The sequence below is a fragment of the Alnus glutinosa genome, chromosome 10 (genome assembly GCF_958979055.1).
Source record: "Alnus glutinosa chromosome 10, dhAlnGlut1.1, whole genome shotgun sequence".
Classification (NCBI taxonomy): Eukaryota; Viridiplantae; Streptophyta; class Magnoliopsida; order Fagales; family Betulaceae; genus Alnus; species Alnus glutinosa.
In genome coordinates this window covers 21488645-21508287 of record NC_084895.1, presented here as the reverse complement: position 1 = coordinate 21508287, position 19643 = coordinate 21488645, and the positions used below count along the sequence as shown (strand labels likewise).

General features: G+C 32.6%; 1 long non-coding RNA gene across 1 annotated transcript; it reads right to left on the bottom strand.

The window, feature by feature from the left end:
- Positions 1 to 364: 364 nt before the first annotated feature.
- Positions 365 to 17021, bottom strand: LOC133878856 (uncharacterized). Its single transcript, XR_009902007.1, has 4 exons — positions 16959 to 17021; positions 16083 to 16185; positions 506 to 567; positions 365 to 407 (listed from the first exon to the last, which is right to left on the bottom strand). It is a non-coding gene; the product is annotated as an uncharacterized LOC133878856 (long non-coding RNA).
- Positions 17022 to 19643: the final 2622 nt, after the last annotated feature.

Below are 19643 nucleotides of genomic sequence, written 5' to 3'. Positions count from 1 at the left end.
GACTTCTCAAGGATCCTAACTTCACTATAGATTCCTTTAACCAAGATGCTAGGAATGTAGCATCAATGAAATTTCCTTTCAAACGATTGCCAACTTGTTGGTTAGCATCTACGGGATCAGATGTCTGTTGCGTTCTTATATGGTCACTTGACTCAAATGACATTTCCAAAGATTCCCCCGTGATTACTTCACTCTCGAAGTGAGCTTCACCATTCTGAATCATGCTATCAGCAGCAACTTCCTCTGCTCCAATGAGAAGAAGCACATGATTGGTTAAAATAATTGATCATCTACAACAGCCAAAGCATAAAATTTCATGCATTGGAGAAACTACTGTAAATATAACTATCTACAACAGCCCAACCTTCTTTTTTACCAAGGTTCTTTTTCTTCAACAATTCATGTGCCTGAAAGAGCAACAAATATATAAATTCTTAAATGGACAATCTAGCACTCATGAACTTCAAAATCAAAACTGCATTTAAATTGAACAGAAAGACATTACCATGTTTATCCAGTTCAAATAAGCTTCTCGACATTCTTCAATGGTAGAATGCACTATTTTTCCTGTGACCACATACACCCATCTAGTATCAAATCAAGCCGATATTTCAAAGTAACACTTCAATCAAGATATTAGCAAGCCTCAGCATAAACCAAATAATATATATATATATATATATATATATAGAGAGAGAGAGAGAGAGAGAGAGAGAGAAAGTACTATTTTCCGAATAATTTCAAGTCACTAATCAACAAAGTAGTTTGTCTTAAAATCCTGGCTCTAATACCACTTGTAATGCTTTTGTTTCTTTTTGGTAATTCTTGTAGATATATTTGTGATGGAAGATTAAAAATGGGTAGAGAAAGAAATAAAATTGTATTGAATTATTGAAAGATAGGTTGATTCGAGTTCAGCAGGACTCCATTACAGCTTGATTCGAGCTCATCTCTTAGCTCCAATAATCAGTTCCAAAACACTTCTACAAATTCGATAACCTTTCTTTCTCATACATATATTGGGCTTTTATACTCTCAACCCACACCTGCTAACTAACTAACAAAAGCCCAACTATCTTAGTAACAAAAGTCTAAAGTCTATTTTTTTTTTTTTTTTGAAAACAAAAGTCTAAAGTCTAACTATTACAATTATATCCCTTACAAATTGTTTATTCTGAACTTTCATGCGCTATATCCAAAAATTAACTTCTGCCTTCAGCCTGGAATGTTATATATGTCAAATCTAGGGTTTCCTGCTAGAACTACATAACAATTTTGCATTAGATAGGAAGCGTGCCATAAAACTTAAATTCTATGAAAGATGTACGTATTTACATAGTCTGAAATTTCATTTCTGGTTTTTTAATATTAGGATATTGGTCCAAACTTTAGAACACTACAGAAAAAGAAAAAGAAAAGGAAAAAAAAAAAAAAAAAAACTTAAGAAACACCCCTATTATTTGTTTTTTTTTTTTATTTTTTTTATTTTTATTTTTATTTTTTTTATTTTTATAAGTTAAGAAACACCCCTATTTTACAATGCAATTTATATAAAATCACACCTCAATCTATTCATCATTTAAAAATTAGTAATAAATTGAAATAGAAACATAAATCAAATTAGTAATAAATTATATAAAGTCATTTATCTATTCTGAGAAATTTTTAATGCCATGAGAACACTGGCAATATGACAATTAAAACCAATCAATAAGTAGCTCCTTATCAAAATCATCAACATTTGTGACATTTGAATTTTGGAAGAATGCCAGATAGACATTGATAACCAAGCTAAATGAGCAAGGTGCCTCTGTATTAAAGCTTTTAGTAACTTTTTTTCACACAACTACCAGAGGGCAACAATTTTTTTATTCTTGATATAGGCCAAGGAGCACAACGTTCTGCTCCCGTAAAATCAATTAACATGTGATGCATGTTTCCTAGAAGCATGGATCAAAACCAACTGGTTTAAAGAAACTAAATAAACATATAAAGAAATAAACTCAAATTGTAGATTTGCTAAAACCCAAGAAATAAATGACATGCAGTACTTCACAGACCAGGCAATGACATAACCATAATACATCTCGACAACCTCTGTTTTAATAATAGTAGTAGTAGTAACAAAGAAAAGAAGAAATGGATGTGCTATAAGGTAAATAAGAAATGAATGTGTTATATCATGATCTGCTTAGGGCTTGTTTACAAAGGCTAAGGAATACCTCCTTTCTACATCTTTAAACAGACTATTCTAAATATCTTAACTATTTATCAGAATATTGGATATTTCGAAAAGATATGCAGTTTATAAACTACATAAAAGCCAAATCATTCATAAATGCAAGTTAGACATGTCCAAAGAACTCAGATATAGCTTATACCTCAACACGGAAATAATCTGTATAAGGCACGTCGCTGATTTCTTGTGATGTCTAGATAACCAAATGACTGGAGAAGTAAAAGTAGGAATATCACAAAATAATATACAAATTGGTAAGATACACCATTTTGGACTAAAATCAAGTTATCTCAGATAAACAACACTCAAGATTTAAACGGATTAAGGAAATTAAAGAAATGACAATTATGCATAAGTAATAAAAGAACCAAAGAGAATTAGTGCACTAGCAGTTCCGGCCATATCATTTCAGCATAACAAATGTGATTTTAAATTAAATTATAGAAAGTGATTTGTTTGAAAATTGTGTTTTTAAAAAATTGTGATTTGAAAACGTATGCAGAAAACTGTCTTTTCAAATTGCAAGCAATATGGTGTCTTTTTGAAAATGCAGAATTTTAAAGGTCAAACTGCGATTTCGCCAAACGTTTAAAAAATCGTTTTTTCAAATCGCACTTTTTAAAATCGCAAACTCAAACAGACCCTTAATCACCTATTTTATGATCAAACTTCTTGAAATATTTTGTTTAAACTTCATTAGAATAATTAAAGAAAGGTCAAACTTCATTTATAATCCCTTAACTTTCACCGTTTAGAAAGAATGTACCTAAACTTTAAAACGTCTCAATTTAGGATATCAATTTTTCTGAAAGTTTTAATCTTAGTTATCTCTTAGAATTTTTTATTAAATCCTATCAAAATTTTCAAAATACACCCATGTTTATTTTTTTAAAAAAAATTTATAATTTTTTTTTCAAAGATTCAGGTATGGGTATTTTTGTAAATTCTATTAAATTCTAACAAACACTTATTTTTTCAATCTCAAGAGGAGAAAAAAAAAGATGAATATTTTGAGAATTTTAATAAGATTGGACAGAAAATTCTAAAAATAAATAAATAATATATATATATATATATATATATATATATATATATATATATATATATATATATATATATATATATTTATTTATTTCGACACAAAGTTAAAATTAAATTACATCTAAGAGAAAAATAAATTATACTTTATTCCTTTTTTTTTAAGTAAATTAGGTTTCGAATAACAAGAAATAAAAAAGGTATGGTCGGAGAAAGAAAAAGAGAAAAGAAAAAGAAAAGGAAAAAGAAAAAGGAGGGAAAAGGTTGAAGAAAAAAAGTAGACAACGATTGAGAGGCCGTGAATGGTTTCGAGGAATACTAGTACTGCATCACGTCAGAGCATTAGCAGTAGATTTTTAATCATTTTTTTTATATTTAGGAAATAAAATTACTTTTTACTTCCTTATAAAAAAATATTCCACAATAAATTTTCTTACTTTTCCCTATATCAATTAAATATTATTTTTTTACTCTTATTTTATTCTTTTTCTCTCTTTCCTACTTTTTCTCTCTTCCCTATATCAATTAATTATACTTCTTTTATATTAAAATAATACATAGGGAATGAATAGTAGACATGTATACATAGGAAATTACTATTTATTCTCAACTCCCTCATCTAAATATAGGACATCTGTTGTTGGAGGTTTTTTGATGTTTTTCATGAAATTTTTCTTAAATATAGGGAAGGGAACCAATATAAGGTAACTGCTACTAGTGCTCTTAGCTCCGCTGTGACTGTGAATTAAGGAATGCTGGAAAAAGGAAACCAAATACATAGATGTTGCACGGTTGGGAACAAAAACTCCATGCCTACGTAAATTCAATCTATACACAAAATAGACAAAAATGTGAATCCAGGTGCAATGATGATAAATCTAATGAAAATATGTTGTAACTAAAAGGGAAATAGGAAATACTAAAGAGGAGACTCTCATCTCCCCTTGTCACCCTCTTTTCCTTAAAAAAATTAATTTTTATTATAAAGGGGTGATAAGGGGAGGATGAGGGGAGGATGTGTAGAAGCTCTCAAGGGAAATTACTATTGGATCAATTAAGGTGTAAAAGTTCAAATAAGTTTCTTGAAGGACGTGAAAACACTGGAAATACTGTATTATAAAAAAAAAAACATTAGATTTTGAGCCTTAAGATGAAACTCCCCGAGCTTGACATAGTGACCACAACATGCGTTTCGAAAAGAGCTTTTTAAATTGGGGTCACATCAACGATTTCGAGAATCGCAGCAAAATTTATGCCCATTTTACTAAGCACAAGTGCACAATTCTATCTAGAGATACCGTTTGGACTATTTTTGCAGCCTAGAACGCGCGAAAAAAAAAAAAAAAAAAAAAAAAAAAGGCAGTTTTTGAGCTTAAAAAAAAGTAGGATTTTGGGTTAGGGTTCCATTTGTGCGCCCCAAACTTCAGACCCATGGATTAGCCACCAACTAAAAGTAAAGTTAAGAAATTTGATAGGGGAAGAAGAGAACAGAGTGTTCTTTGGGCAAAAAGGCATAGAGTATGCTTTAAGTGTAAGATCTTCATACTTTTCTCTTTAAATTTCTTGAAGATTCAAATGATATATGGTACATGCTTGGATTTAATATTTCAGAATTTATATGATGTGGGTGTGTATGAGTATGAAATGTTTGGTGTTTTGGTTGAAATAGTGAAAGAGTGAGCTTTCCTATAAAAAGCTCAAAGCTTTTCTTGGTAAAGCTAGTGTATTAGAATAGATCGGATGTAAAGTGGACTGTATGGAGTTGGAGAATAAGATGGTTGAGCCTTTTTTTTTTTTTTTTTTTTTTTTTTTTTTTTTTTTTTTTTTTTTTGTGTGTTGTGAGTGTTGCTATGATTGCGTTTATGAGTCGTTAAAGTGTGCGTATGGTTGGAAGAAGTGGACAACGCAGGGGAAACGGGTGATAATTAAGACTTGACCAAAGAAAAAATCTCGACAGTCGGATTAGCCACATCAGCGTAACGGTTACTTAAAAGATATCGAGATTGTAGCGTTAAAGATAACTACAGTATGAGCTGTTTGGTTTGAAACTTTTTCTATATTCTAATCGGGTTTTATTTAAAAACCCGAAAACCCATATCCAACCCGAATAAAATCAGGATTTAAATATTCAAATATTCAATGTCAATATTCAAATGCCATGATTATTTCAATCATTACCAACATTAATTTTCATAATACCAATTATTATACACAATTTTTTATACAATCCAATCATTTTAAATAACTTCTTACCATTAAAAAACGCTTTTTTCAAATCTCAAAAATTCAACACCCAAACACAAATTCAAAAAGAATCTGAATTCTATTCAACATCCAAACATATTTTTATTGCCTCGAAATCCGCAAACAGATCGATTCAGAATATTATTCTTATTAAAAAAATTCAACACTTATGAATTTAAGAACGAAATCTGACTAAAGGCATAACTTGGTCAATGAGCGCAAAACTCAGCATGGAATTTGCCGAAAGCCATAACCCGCAATGAACGCTCCACATAGAGGGATCGAGGTGATATAACCATTCTGGGTCCTCTTGCCAACAAGCTTCAACAAGTTTTTGACTGTCTTTACTGGTTTTGTAAGTATCTGTTGGCTCAGTACCGTGCAATCAACTGCATCATTACTCTAAAACCCTTTCTTCTTCTCATTTCTATTTTTCCTTTCTTTCTCTCTAAAGTTCCAATATCTTGGGATTCAATTTTTTCATAATTCGGTCTTAATTATAGAGCGATTTTGGCTAATCTTTACTATAATTGGACCCTTAATATTTTTTATTTATTTAACAAAATTAAATTATAATATTACTAATTAGAACCGGGTGAAAGCCGACAGAGATATTATTGAAGCAATTGTCTTCGCGTGTTTTACATTTTCTTTCATGCAAAATTGTAAGCAGCACCTGAACTCGAAGGATATCAGAAAAAGTGATAAAGCCAAAAAGCTCTCTCTCTCTCTCTCTCTCTCTCTCTCTCTCTCTCTCTCTCTCTCTCTCTCCCCATGGTGTCTACTATGATATCTTCATGGGAAATGCTATAGTTGATTACGCCAAGCAAACTCCACAGACCACATAGCTCCAAAAAGGAAAGTCATGAGTTTGGAGGGTAAAGGGGGGGAATAAGGCCTAGATTTGAGGGAGGCCAATATTAGCCATGGTTCCCACCTCCCACCTATTTAAGATTATCCACTCAATTACTAGATGATAATGAATAATGATGCCTAGCTACTTTCCCCTCCAATGAGTAGGCCGGAGAGCCTAGAATGCATGTAATCCTCCACGTGATCGATAGCTAGGGATCACTCATAACAAAAATGAGAAAAAAACCAAAAAAATAGAGCATCCAAAGCACCCAATTATCTCCCTAGTTTAGTGCTGAATAGTTTCTCCAACAACTAGTTTGTTAAGGCAGATAAAAACAAGGAAATTAAGGATCCTAATCTCTATATGAGGCATACATTCTATCATATGGATAAGCCAAAAAAAAAAAAAAAAAACTCACACACACACACGGTCAAAATGAAAAAGCCAATCTCTAGGTCTCTTCATGTTTATTTTGAGTGCGCTTAGATTGTGGGCATTTTACCATCGGCATCGCTCTAGTAGTGTGTTCCACCACCGAAAGAAAATGAAGGTGAAAGCTAAAGAGCTAAAGCACGTAGGACAACTTGGTCAGATCCTGTTTTGGTACATGAGAGGAACCGTAGTTATATCCCGGCCACCGTGTATTATTTTTCTTACAATTCGATATCAAATTAGCTAAGGATTGGTTGAGCCGTTGCAGTAGAGAGGGAAAAACATTAATTGATGGCACCCCAACGAAAAAAAATAACTGAAATTCTCTCCCAATCAATCCCATCAATCTCCGCCGTTCATTTATATAAAGCTTCAAAGTCGAAGATTCATGAGCTAGTCAGGAACCAAATTAAGAGGTTTCAAAATGGGTAATTAATTTTGCTTTGGCAGAGGCTTTTCAAAGCTACAAGTAAGTCCAGAAATTCCAGAGGATCGTAGAAGAAAGAATTTGAAAAAAGAAAATTCAAAAAAAAAAAAAAAAAGAAGGAAAAATCCGCAACTACTTCAGAAAGTGGACGGTTGGAGGAATTAAGCACGACGTATGTTTTGGCTACGCCACAACTTTAATTGTAGGCCCAAACTTGATATTGTTGTATATTTCCAATGTTGAACCAATGATGACAAAAAGTTTTCCGCCAACAATTCATTCCTTTTTTTTTTTTTAAAAAAAAAAAAAAAAAAATCACTAAAGGGTACCAAATTTTTACACTTTTTGAGAGAAGAGTACTTGAATTTTAAAACGTTTTAATTTAAGGTATTTATTTTTTGGAAAGTCTTAATTAGGAGTGTTCCATTATGATTTTCCGTTAAATTTTATCAAAATTCTCAAAATACTCCTCCCTTTTTTTAGGAAAAAAAAAAATTGATAGAATTTAGGTATTAGCTAGGATTTAACGGAATTTGAAAATATACTCATGCTTGAATATTTGACAATTTTTATAAATTGTTTTAAAAAAATAAATACATGGGTATTTTGAGAATTTTAATAGGATTAACAGAAAATCCTAACGGATGACCCCTAATTGAGACTTTCCGAAAAATAGATACATTAAATTGAGACGTTTTAAAGTTCAGATATCTTCTCTTAAAGAGGGTGAATGTTTGGTATCCTTAAATAAAGTTATCCCAATTCTTTTCTTTTCTTTTTTTAAAAAAAAAAAAGGAAAGAAAAAGAAAAACAATGTGGAACATGCGAGATCATAGCGTATGCTTTTGAGAGTAAGCCGTACGATTTTCACCCCCACAAAGAAAGTGAGGCTAATATTCAAAGCCCCCACCATTATCAGAATCTTGTTGAAGTACTGCTTTGATATTTGCATGCAAAAATGATCGATACCAAGTAAAAGCCGTGTGAATAAGGTCGGTGGTCGTCTCCAAAATAATGGGCCTTAATTCGGATATGTCATGCATGCCACCCCCTTCTATGGCTGACTTCTCTACCATGTGCACTTTTTTCCCTTTCTACTGTTGACATGGATGGAGGAGGGACGTGCAGCTGGGAGGGGTGCGAATGCTTCCAAAAACAAAGAAAGCTTAAATGGAACCCATTTAATTTTGTCGAAGAGTAGATGCAGAAGTTTGTATTTCGTTAAATTTTTTTTTGGCTTTTCACAAGAAGGAAGCAGGGATGGTGTGGAGAATGTTTGAATTCTCGAATGTGCTTAATTTATCGTAGACGTTGAGTGATTAGTTCCAGCTTAGTCTATGAGGGGTGGAGTTAAAGGCTGACTATTTTTAACTCGGTTTGCAAAATTGACATGAATCCAACACGAAATTAGTGGGTTAGGGTGAGGACTCTGACACTCATTTAATTAAATGGTTCGTGTTAGAGTTGACTTGTATAGTTTTATAATCATGTCAAAACACAACCCGAACCCGACATGCAACATTTAAGGCTGTCAATTTTTGACACGGCTTGCGAACCCGACACCAAATTAGATAGTTAGAGTTGATGGGTCTGACTCATTTAATTAAATGAGTTAGGTTAGGGTTGACCTACCCATGCCTCAACACGATCCGAACCCAACACGTAAACACGAAAATGCTGCCCCTCAATGGAATAGGACTTAAACTAAGTGATTTAAATCTTGCGTAAATTTGGGGCAACGGTTTCAAGGTTCATAAAACAATATTCTTTTAACTACATAGAAAGATGGGTTATGCATGAAAACTCAAAAGTCATAAAGCGATTTAGCATAGCATAATTGAGTGGAGTGGATTAATGTTGTCAATTTGGGTTGTTGAGTCGGGTTCGGGTCGACCCACTAACTCGTAAAGAGTCAACCCAAACACAACCCATTTTGTTAAACTGGTCAAACCCTTCAACAAGACATGACCCGCGAGTGACTTGACACGACTTGCTTGACCCGTTTAGACCTAAAAGGAACATGTTTAACCTGTTTGACCTAACTCATCACGACCTGTTTGACCCGTTTTAACTTGTATTTATTATATAAAAATATATATTTTTTCATAAACGGGTCAACCTGTAGGTCAACCCATTTAAGTCAAACCCTAATCCTATAATGCTGTGTCAGGTTCGCGAATTGTGTAAAAAATTGTCAGCCTTATAGTGAATCGTCTAAATTTATTAAAGCGACTTCATGGTAAAGTTCTTGAAAATCTAAATATTATCTTTAAATTAAAAGGAAAAATCATATTCAGCCCTTAAGTTTTTATCTGATTTGAATTTAGTATTTGGGTTTCTAATTTCAAGAATATGGGATCCTTAGGTTTTGTCCAAATTTTAAATAAATTCTTCTATAACTTTTCTGTCAAAATGAATGATTTGTCATATGTCACGTGTGTCTCAATTTACATGCTAGCATTCATATCAACACTTAATATCAATGTCATATCATTAAGAGCCAAATCATTCAAATATAAATAAATAAATAAATAAATAAAAACAAAAAAACAAAAGACCCTAACTCCAAAAACAAAAACTATCTTCTTTATCATCTTAATCTCCTAGATTTGTAGTGTTAGATGAAAAATCATTAACTTTGATGCTGAGGTAGACCCTAATGTGTCAAATGAGACACACATGACAAATAAAAAATCGTTAACTTTGATGGTATGGTGATATATGGACTAATTTAAAACTTGAGTTCAACTTAAGGACTATATTCTTAAAATTGAAAACCTAAGAACTAAATTTAAATAAAATGAAAACTTAAGGGTTAAATATGATTTTTCCCTAAATTAAATAGCTCATGGTTTCCCCCAGACGTGAATAGCTAGGTTTAGATAGTGATAATACCATCTAGCTCGAAGAGCTTGAACATTTGAACTTTAATCAACGACCCTACAAAGATCTAACAATAGAAGAATCTTCTAAAATAAAAAATACTTAGATGATAAAATTTGAATTATTTAATTAAATTAATGAATAAGATTTTAAAAATTCCATCTAAAATTATCGTAACAAATCGGTGAAAATACATTTTTGCCTTCTAAACTACCCCTACTTTTTCACTTGTACCTCCAAACTTCAAAAAGCAGTGTTTGGGTACCTCAAATTACCAGTCCGTTGTCAAAAGACCACCATGTTAGCAAGAACTGTTAAAATGAATGAAAAAGTAGTCACGAGTGTGTCACTACAGTGTCTTTCTTCCCAAATTCCCCATACTTTATTATAAAATACAGTAATTGCCATTGAAACCAAATTACTCTTATAACACTATTAAAAATAAATAAAAACATTAAAAAAATTGAAAATAAATTAAATTACGAAAAAAAAAAATTAAGGATGGCCGAACCACCACCATACCCTTTAAGTTTTTTGTTCTTTTTTTTTTTTTTTTAAATGATTTTTAGAGATATTTTAGGAAGGAAAACACCATCGTAGTTATGTAATACACATGTGACCACTTTGCATCTACTTTCATGATTTTTTCAAATTGGGTTGCCTTTCTAGAACATAGTGATAGTTCAAGGTACCCAAATGACACTTTTTAAAGTTCGGTGATGCAAGTGAAACAAAAGTAATAATTCAATAGGCTAAAATATATTTTCCCTTCATAAATCTAAAAAGTCACAATCCATTTTTTCCTAAACCCCATGTGTTGCAACATTGTACTCGCCATGGGACACTTTCCTGAGAGCTCATGAAAACTGTACACGTCATATATATATATGACGAGTTTCAACTTAGAGTTAGCTTAGAATTATGACACATGGCATGAACCTATATTTTTTTAAAACATTTAACCTGTATATTTAATATGCATAATTAACTCTGTTCTATAAAATAGAAAAATAATAGAAACGTCAAATCTTATTGTCATTAAATTCTCACTAATTTCTACCTCTATCTCTTCCTTTATATATATATATATATATATATATAAGCCGAGTTCCAACTTAGAACGTAAACAAATATTATAAAAAGTTTAACTTTTTATAGATTAATAATAAAAAGTATGATGAAGATGTGTTTAAATTCTGAAATTAAATTATAATAAAGAATCCCGCACATAGCATGGGTTATGAGCTAGTTTCCAATTATTCATGACTAATGGGGGAGTAATAGTGGGGCGGATAGAAATCCAGTGCAATACATTGTATTTAAAAATGAGTGTCCCAGATCGTGACAACAAATTAATAATAATAATAATAATAATACTAAAGAAATGGTGGCTTGAGTGGTTATTTGAGTGGCCGAATCACCCTTCTTTTTTTAAAGTAACAAAAAAAAAAAAAAAAAAAAAAATTGGTGTCATGGTCTGGCCATCCATTTCCTAGACAAAATGAATAACACCGAATCTCAATATGTGATGGGGTAGCTGAGACGCGTACCATATTGGTTCTAAATTTTGAAATTAGTGTAACGTTCAGGTAGAGTTTAGTTGACCAACTAGAACCTTTGAAGAAGCTCCCCTCAAGAGTAGATTGATTTCCGCAACAGGATGTATTGGTACCACTGGTTTTTGAGTCAGATACAAATTTGACAAAGTTCTTTTGTATGATACATTTTTTGATTACATAAGGAAAAGAAGATTTACCATATGACAAGAAGTATAAGGATATACATATGACTATTGTTGCTTACCGAGATGCTCTAGGTCTTTCAGTTGTGCTTTCAACAGTGTATGCTCATGTCGCATCCTCTCGAGCCGGGCCTCAACCGTGTACATTTCGTCTTTAAGGTGGTGAATTCGCTTCTTCATCCAAGCCATTGCTTCGGATGATCTGCCTATGCCGCTCATGTAGCCAGTCTGAGGGTTCACATGGATGTGTTGGGGCCTGGCTAATAGCATAACTATGCTCAACAGCGACAAAGAAAACAAAGCAAACTGTGAACCAAAACAAGCGCCGGTTAGTGATTATTTAAAGCTATAATCGCACCGCATAACCACTTTTATGTTTGGACATTTTGGGCATATTTTTGGGTGTTAAGCCTTCATTGAACCTTTTTTTTTGGCTTACATTTTTTTGGGCTTTTATTCTTTTTGGCCAAATGTGTGGTTTAATTTAAAACCCTATATGAAACGTCGTTTTGGTATTTATATATATGGCTAGGCGGTTAGCGGTTAGTAATCACTTTCGCCTATCTCTAGAACCACTAATCATCTCGTCCTAGGTCGTTAGCGGTTTTTTTCAACCATCTACAAAGTAGTTAGGCTGTTAAGTGGTTAACGTAGGCTGTTAAGTGGTTAACAGTTATTAACTGCCCGCCTTTCCACCCCTAGTCGGATATGCATTTTATTTTTGTGCTTTCTTTTTCAACAATTTTTCTTAGCAACAAATGAGAGTATATATATATATATAGTGGCTCAACTATACCTGTATTTTTATCCCCCTCTCTTAACCACAATGCCCTCAACTTTTGCCTCTCCTCCTAAACAATAGTCTTCTCCCGCTTAACTGTATCCTCATCCTTCCTCAATTTTTCCTCGTTAGAAAGCGATTTACGTTCTTCAACTTCATCAGGCCCTTTTAAATCATCAAGAAAAGCCCTTTTATTCTTCTTCACATTACCAAGCTCCGTACCATTCCAAGTTTTTAAGTCGGCTTTGAGAGCCTTTTTTTCTTTTCTTTTCTTTTTTTTTTTTTTAGGCCAAAACGAAGCTAGGACAGCCATGAAAACAACATAAAGCCTACTAGTGCATCGCCTTCTCCATGAAACGATATGATTTCAGCCACATGTCTTCAAATTTAAAATAACTTACGTCCCTTTGAAAGTCGCCACAATCAAGAAGAATAGGGAAGTGATATGAGAGAACTCTAGGTAATTTACTTTGGATAACATTCAAGAAATTATCCTCCCATTTAGGAGAGATGAGAAACATGTCGATTCTAGACCATGAAGGTGAATCCCGATTGTTAGACCATGTGAAATTCCCATCCTTGAGGGGTATATCCATAAGACCCTCCTCAAAGATAAAAATTGAAAATCTCATCCATAGCTAAAGAGAAGCTGGCCTCTCCTGATCACTTATTAGGGAAGCGAGTCATATTAAAATCACCCCCAATGCACCATGGCAAATTTCACCAACTAATCAAATCCGCCAGCTCCTCCTATAGCAAACAACGCTCATCATCATAATTAAGGCCATAGACACTAACAAACGTCCATTCAAATTGGTCGCTAACACTTCTAAATTTACACGCCACCATATAATTATATCCACGGTCTTCAATTCTTTCCACAACTCCCCTCTATATAAGTTATTGTTTCATGAATTGCAGTTGGATGCTTTGTTTCCAAAACAGAATGATATAAATATAGCATTGTGCTTCTTTTTTTATTAATTATTTTTTATAAGTAATTGAATTTCATTGAAAATCAAAGGACGCACCCATGTACACATGAAGTATACAAGAGAAACACCTAACGAGAAAAAACAAAAAAGATTAAAAAAATAAAAAGAAGTCATGAAAACTAGAAATATGAAAACAATTGTAGGCAGCCATCCAATGAAAAAAGGTATTGAAGAAGACGGCATTTACCTCCCCCACTGTCTTCTCATTGTCTTCAAAGTTTTCGTCATTTATTTCTCTCCAAATATACCACATCAAGCAGAGCGGAATCATCTTCCAAACAACTTCACTTTGAAGACTATCAAACTACCCTCTCCAACAAGCGAAGAGATCTCTCACTCAACGAGGCATGACCCACGCTAAACCGAACAAACCGTATATAGGGTTCCATAAGGCTATTGTCTCTTAATAAAGTAAAAGATGGTCAACAATTCCCCCACTCTTCTTACACAAGCTATATCAATCTACCACCGGGATATGTTGCTTTGTTAAGTAATCTAAAGTGAGGATCTTACCTAAAGCGGCTAACCGAGCAAGACAAACCAACTCTCAAAGTGGCCACACTTTGCCAAGGGGAATTAAGATCAAATAAGCTTCTCGACATTCTTCAATGGTAGAATGCACTATTTTTCCAGTGACCACATACACCCATCTAGTATCAAATCAAGCCCATATTTCAAAGAAACACTTCAATCAAGATATTAGCAAGCCTCAGCAAAAACCAAATAATATATATATATATATATATATATATATATATATATATATATATATATATATATATAGAGAGAGAGAGAGAGAGAGAGAGAGAGAGAGAGAGAGAGAGAGAGAGAGAGAGTTATTTAAAGGAGCGACACTGTTCAAAATCTGAAAATTCAATAAAAACATAATAAGCATTCTATTTGTACCAAATGCAGTAAGTTGAGAAAAACACAAGACAAAGGCTCATATGCCTTGAAAAACCAAGTAAACTCAAATCCCCTCAGGCTCATGCTCATCCAACACAAGCACTAGGCATAGGCATATAGGATCATATATGCAAATATTTGCCTTCACTGAAGTGTGTGTTTGTGTTCTTGAGGCTTCACTTGACATTAGAGAAAGTACTATTTTCCAAATAATTTCAAGTCACTAACCAACAAAGTAGCTTGTCCTAAAATCCTGGCTCTGATACCACTTGTAATAATTTTGTTTCTTTTTTGTAATTTTTGTAGATATATTTGTGATGGAAGATTAGAAATGGGTAAATAAAGAAATGAAATTATATTGAATTATTGAAAGATAGGCTGATTCGAGTTCAGCAGGACTCCATTACTGGGTAATTCGAGCTCATCCTTTAGCTCCAATAAACAGTTCCAAAACACTTCTACAAATTCGATAACCTTTCTTTCTCATACATTGGGCTTTTAAACTCTCAACCCACACCTGCTAACTAACAAAAGCCCAACTATCTAAGTAACAAAAGTCTAAAGTCTAACTATTACAATTATATCCCTTATACTATTATATCCCTTACAAATTGTTTATTCTGAACTTTCATGCGCTATATCCAAAAATTAACTTCTGCCTTCAGCCTGGAATGTTATATATGTCAAATCTAGGGTTTCCTGCTAAAACTACATAACAATTTTGCATTAGATAGGAAGAGTGCCATAAAACTTAAATTCTATGAAAGATGTACGTATTTACATAGTCTGGAATTTCATTTCTGGTTTTTTAATATTAGGATATTGGTCCAAACTTTAGAACACTACAGAAAAAGAAAAAGAAAAGGAAAAAAAAAAAAAACTTAAGAAACACCCCTATTATTATTATTATTTTTTTGATAAGTTAAGAAACACCCCTATTTTACAATGCAATTTATATAAAATCACACCTCAATCTATTCATCAATTAAATTAGTAATAAATTGAAATAGAAACATAAATCAAATCAGTAATAAATTATATAAAGTCATTTATCTATTCTGTAGAAATTTTTAATGCCATGAGAACACATGCAATATGACAATTAAAACCAATCAATAAGTAGCTCCTTATCAAAATCATCAACATTTGTGACATTTGAATTTTGGAATGTATAACTATGACTTATATATATATCCACGTTGCAACATTAGATTTACAGGGCAAGCAGCCACATCAGCTAATTACTTGGCTACCCCATTTGAATTATTTTCACCCTGAAAACTACTTGACATCTTTCTTGCCTACTCAGTGGAAATAATAAGGGATGAAAATAATCATTTTCGAATCAATATCATGGTGGAAGCTGAATCATGTAAGTAACGACTAAAAGGAGTCCCCATTCCCCACTGTAAAAATCCTTAAAGAATAAATGTGCAACAGGAGACAATTTACAATAAGGCTTGCAGGAACAATCCTTTCTGTCAATGCTCAAAAAAAGCATGATTAAACTAAAACAAGACAAAGTACTGGCAAGACTGACCTTTAAATACAGTTTTCTTGGAAAATGCCACATTCACATATATATATGCAAAATGCAGCATTCTTTCGATTCATCCAGCATCTCTCTCAACGTCCCAAAGCCCCTGATGTTGGATCCAGGAAAATAAGTTATACAAACTGAGTTACAGTGTCAATAGATTATGTAAGCATTTGGTAGAGTAAAAAGATAAGAATGACCACAAGCAGACTATGTAGATGCACAAGATTGACTTGATTAGTTGGCAAAAGGAATGCAATACTAAGGAAGAATGCCAGATAGACATTGATAACCAAGGTGCCTCTGTATTAAAGCTTTTAGTAACTTTTTCCCACACAACTACCAGAGGGTAACAATTTTTTTGTTCTTGATATAGGCCAAGGAGCACAACGTTCTGCTCCCTTAAAATCAATTAACATGTGATGCATATTTCCTAGAAGCATGGATCAGAACCAACTGGTTTAAAGAAACTAAATAAACATATAAAGAAATAAACTCAACTTGTAGATTGCTAAAACCCAAGAAATAAATGACATGCAGTACTTCACAGACCAGGCAATGACATAACCATAATACATCTCGACAACCTCTGTTTTAATAATAGTAGTAGTAGTAACAAGAAAAGAAGAAATGAATGTGCTATTGTGCTATAAGGTAAAGCAGAAATGAATGTGTTATATCATGACCTGCTTAGGGCTTGTTTACCAAGGCTAAGGAATACCTCCTTTCTACATCTTTAAACAGACTATTCTAATATCTTAACTATTTATCAAAATATTGGATATTTCGAAAAGATATGCAGCTAATAAACTACATAAAAGCCAAATCATTCATAAATGTAAGTTAGACATGTCCAAAGAACACAGATATAGCTTATACCTCAACACGGAAATAATCTTCGTAAGGCACGTCGCTGATTTCTTGTGATGTCTTGATAACCAAATGATTGGAGAAGTAAAAGTAGGAATATCACAAAATAATATACAAATTGGTAAGATACACCATTTTGGACTGAAATAAAGTTATCTCAGAGAAACAACACTCAAGATTTAAACGGATTAAGGAAATTAAAGAAATGACAATTATGCATAAGTAATAAAAGAACCAAAGAGAATTAGTGCACTAGCAGTTCCATATCATTTCAGCATAACAAATGTGATTTGTTTGAAAATTGTGTTTTTAAAAAATTGTGATTTGAAAACGTAGGCAGAAAACTGCCTTTTTAAATTGCAAGTAATATGGTGTTTTTTTGAAAATGCAGAATTTTAAAGGTCAAACTGCGATTTTGCCAAACGTTTAAAAAATCGTTTTTTAAAATCGCACTTTTTAAAATCGCAAACTCAAACGGACCATTAATCACCTATTTTATGATCAAACTTCTTGAAATATTTTGTTTAAACTTCATTAGAATAATTAAAGAAAGGTCAAACTTCATTTATAATCCCTGAACTTTCACCATTTTAGAAAGAATGTACCTAAACTTTAAAATGTCTCAATTCAGAACATCCATTTTTCAGAAAGTTTCAATCTTAGTCATCCATTAGAATTTTCTATTAAATCCTATCAAAATTTTCAAAATACACTTGTGTTTATTTTTTTAAAAAAAATTATAATTTTTTCTTCTTCAAAGATTCAAGTATGAATATTTTTGTAAATTTCATTAAATTCTAACAAACACTTAGTTTTCAATCTCAGGGAAAAAAGAGATGAGTATTTTGAGAATTTTAACAGGTTTGAACGAAAAATTCTAACGAAAAATAAATAAATATATTTATTTATTTATTTATTTCGACACAAAGTCAAAATTAAATAACATTTGAGAGAAAAATAAATTATACTTTATTCTATTTTTTTTTTTTTAAGTAAATTAGGTTTCGAATAACAAGAAATAAAAAAGGTAAGGACGGAGAAAGAAAAAGAGAAAAGAAAAAGAAATAGAAAAAGAAAAGGAAAAAGGAGGGAAAAGGTTGAAGAAAAAAAGTAGACAATGATTGAGAGGCCGTGAATGGCTTGGAGAAGTACTACTAGCACTGCAACACGTTAGGTCTGCTGTGACTGTGAATTAAGGAATGCTGGAAAAAGGGAACCAAATACATAGATGTTGCACGGTTGGGAACAAAAACTCAATCTATACACAAAATAGACAAAAATGTGAATCCAGGTGCAATGATGATCAATCCAATGAAAATATGTTGTAATTAAAAGGGCAATTACTATTGGATCAATTAAGGTGCAAAAGTTCATATAGGTTTCCTAAAGGATGTGGAAACACTGGAAATACTATATTAGAAGAAAAAAAAAATATTAGATTTTTAGCCTTAAAATGAAACTCCCCAAGCTTGGCATAGTGACCACAACATGCGTTTTGAAAAAAGCTTTTCGGATTGGGGTCACATGCACTATTCTGAGAATCGTGGCAAAATTTATGCCCATTTTACTAAGCACTAGTGCACAATTCTATCTAGATCGAGATGCCGTTCGGACGGTTTTTGCAGTCTAGGACGCGAAAAAAGGCCATTTTTTGAGCTATATAAAAAGTGAGATTTTGGGTTAGGATTCCATTTGTGCGCCCCAAACTTCATACCAATGAATTAGCCACCAACTAAAAGGAAAGTTAAGAAATTTGATAGGGGAAGAAGAGAACATAGTGTTCTTGGGGCAAAAAGAAATAGAGTATGCTTTAAGGGTAAGATCTTGACACTTTTCTCTTTAAATTTCTTGAAGATTCAAATGATATATGGTACATGCATGGATTTAATATTTCAGAATTTATATGATGCGGGTGTGTATGAGTATGAAATGTTGAGTGTTTTGGTTGAAATAGGGAAAGAGTGAGCTTTTCTATAAAAAGCTCAAAGCTTTTCTTGGTAAAGCTAGTGTCTTAGAATAGATCGGATGTAAAATGGATTGTATGGAGTTGGAGAATAAGATGGTTGAGCCTTTTTTGTGTTGTGAGTGTTGCTATGATTGCGTGTATGAGTTATTAAAATGTGTATATGGTTGGAAGAAGTGGACAAGGTAGGGAAAGCGGGTGATAATTAAGACTTCACCAAAGGTAAAATTTCGACAGTCCGACCAGCCACATCAGCATAACGGTTACTTAAAAGATATCGGGATCGTAGCTTCAAAGATAACTACTCGATCCACCCATGATTTCAAGAATGAAATCTGACTAAAGACATAACTTTGTCGATGAGTGCAAAACTTAGCATGAAATTTGCCGAATGCCATAACCCGCAATGAACGTTACACATAGAGGGAGGTGATATAACCATTCTAAGTCCTCTTGCCAGAAGCTTCAACAAGTTTTTGACTGTTTCTACTCATTTTGTAACTATCTGTTGGCTCAGTACTGTGCAATCAACTGCATTATCACTCTAAAACTCCTTCTTTTCCGTTCTTTTTTTTTTCTTAATTTCTTTCTCTCTAAAGTTTCAATATCTTGGGATTCAATTTTTTCATAATTCGGTCTTAATTATAGAGCGATATTGGCTAATCTTTACTATAATTGGAGCCTTAATAATTTTTATTTATTTAACAAAATTTAATTATAATATTACTAAT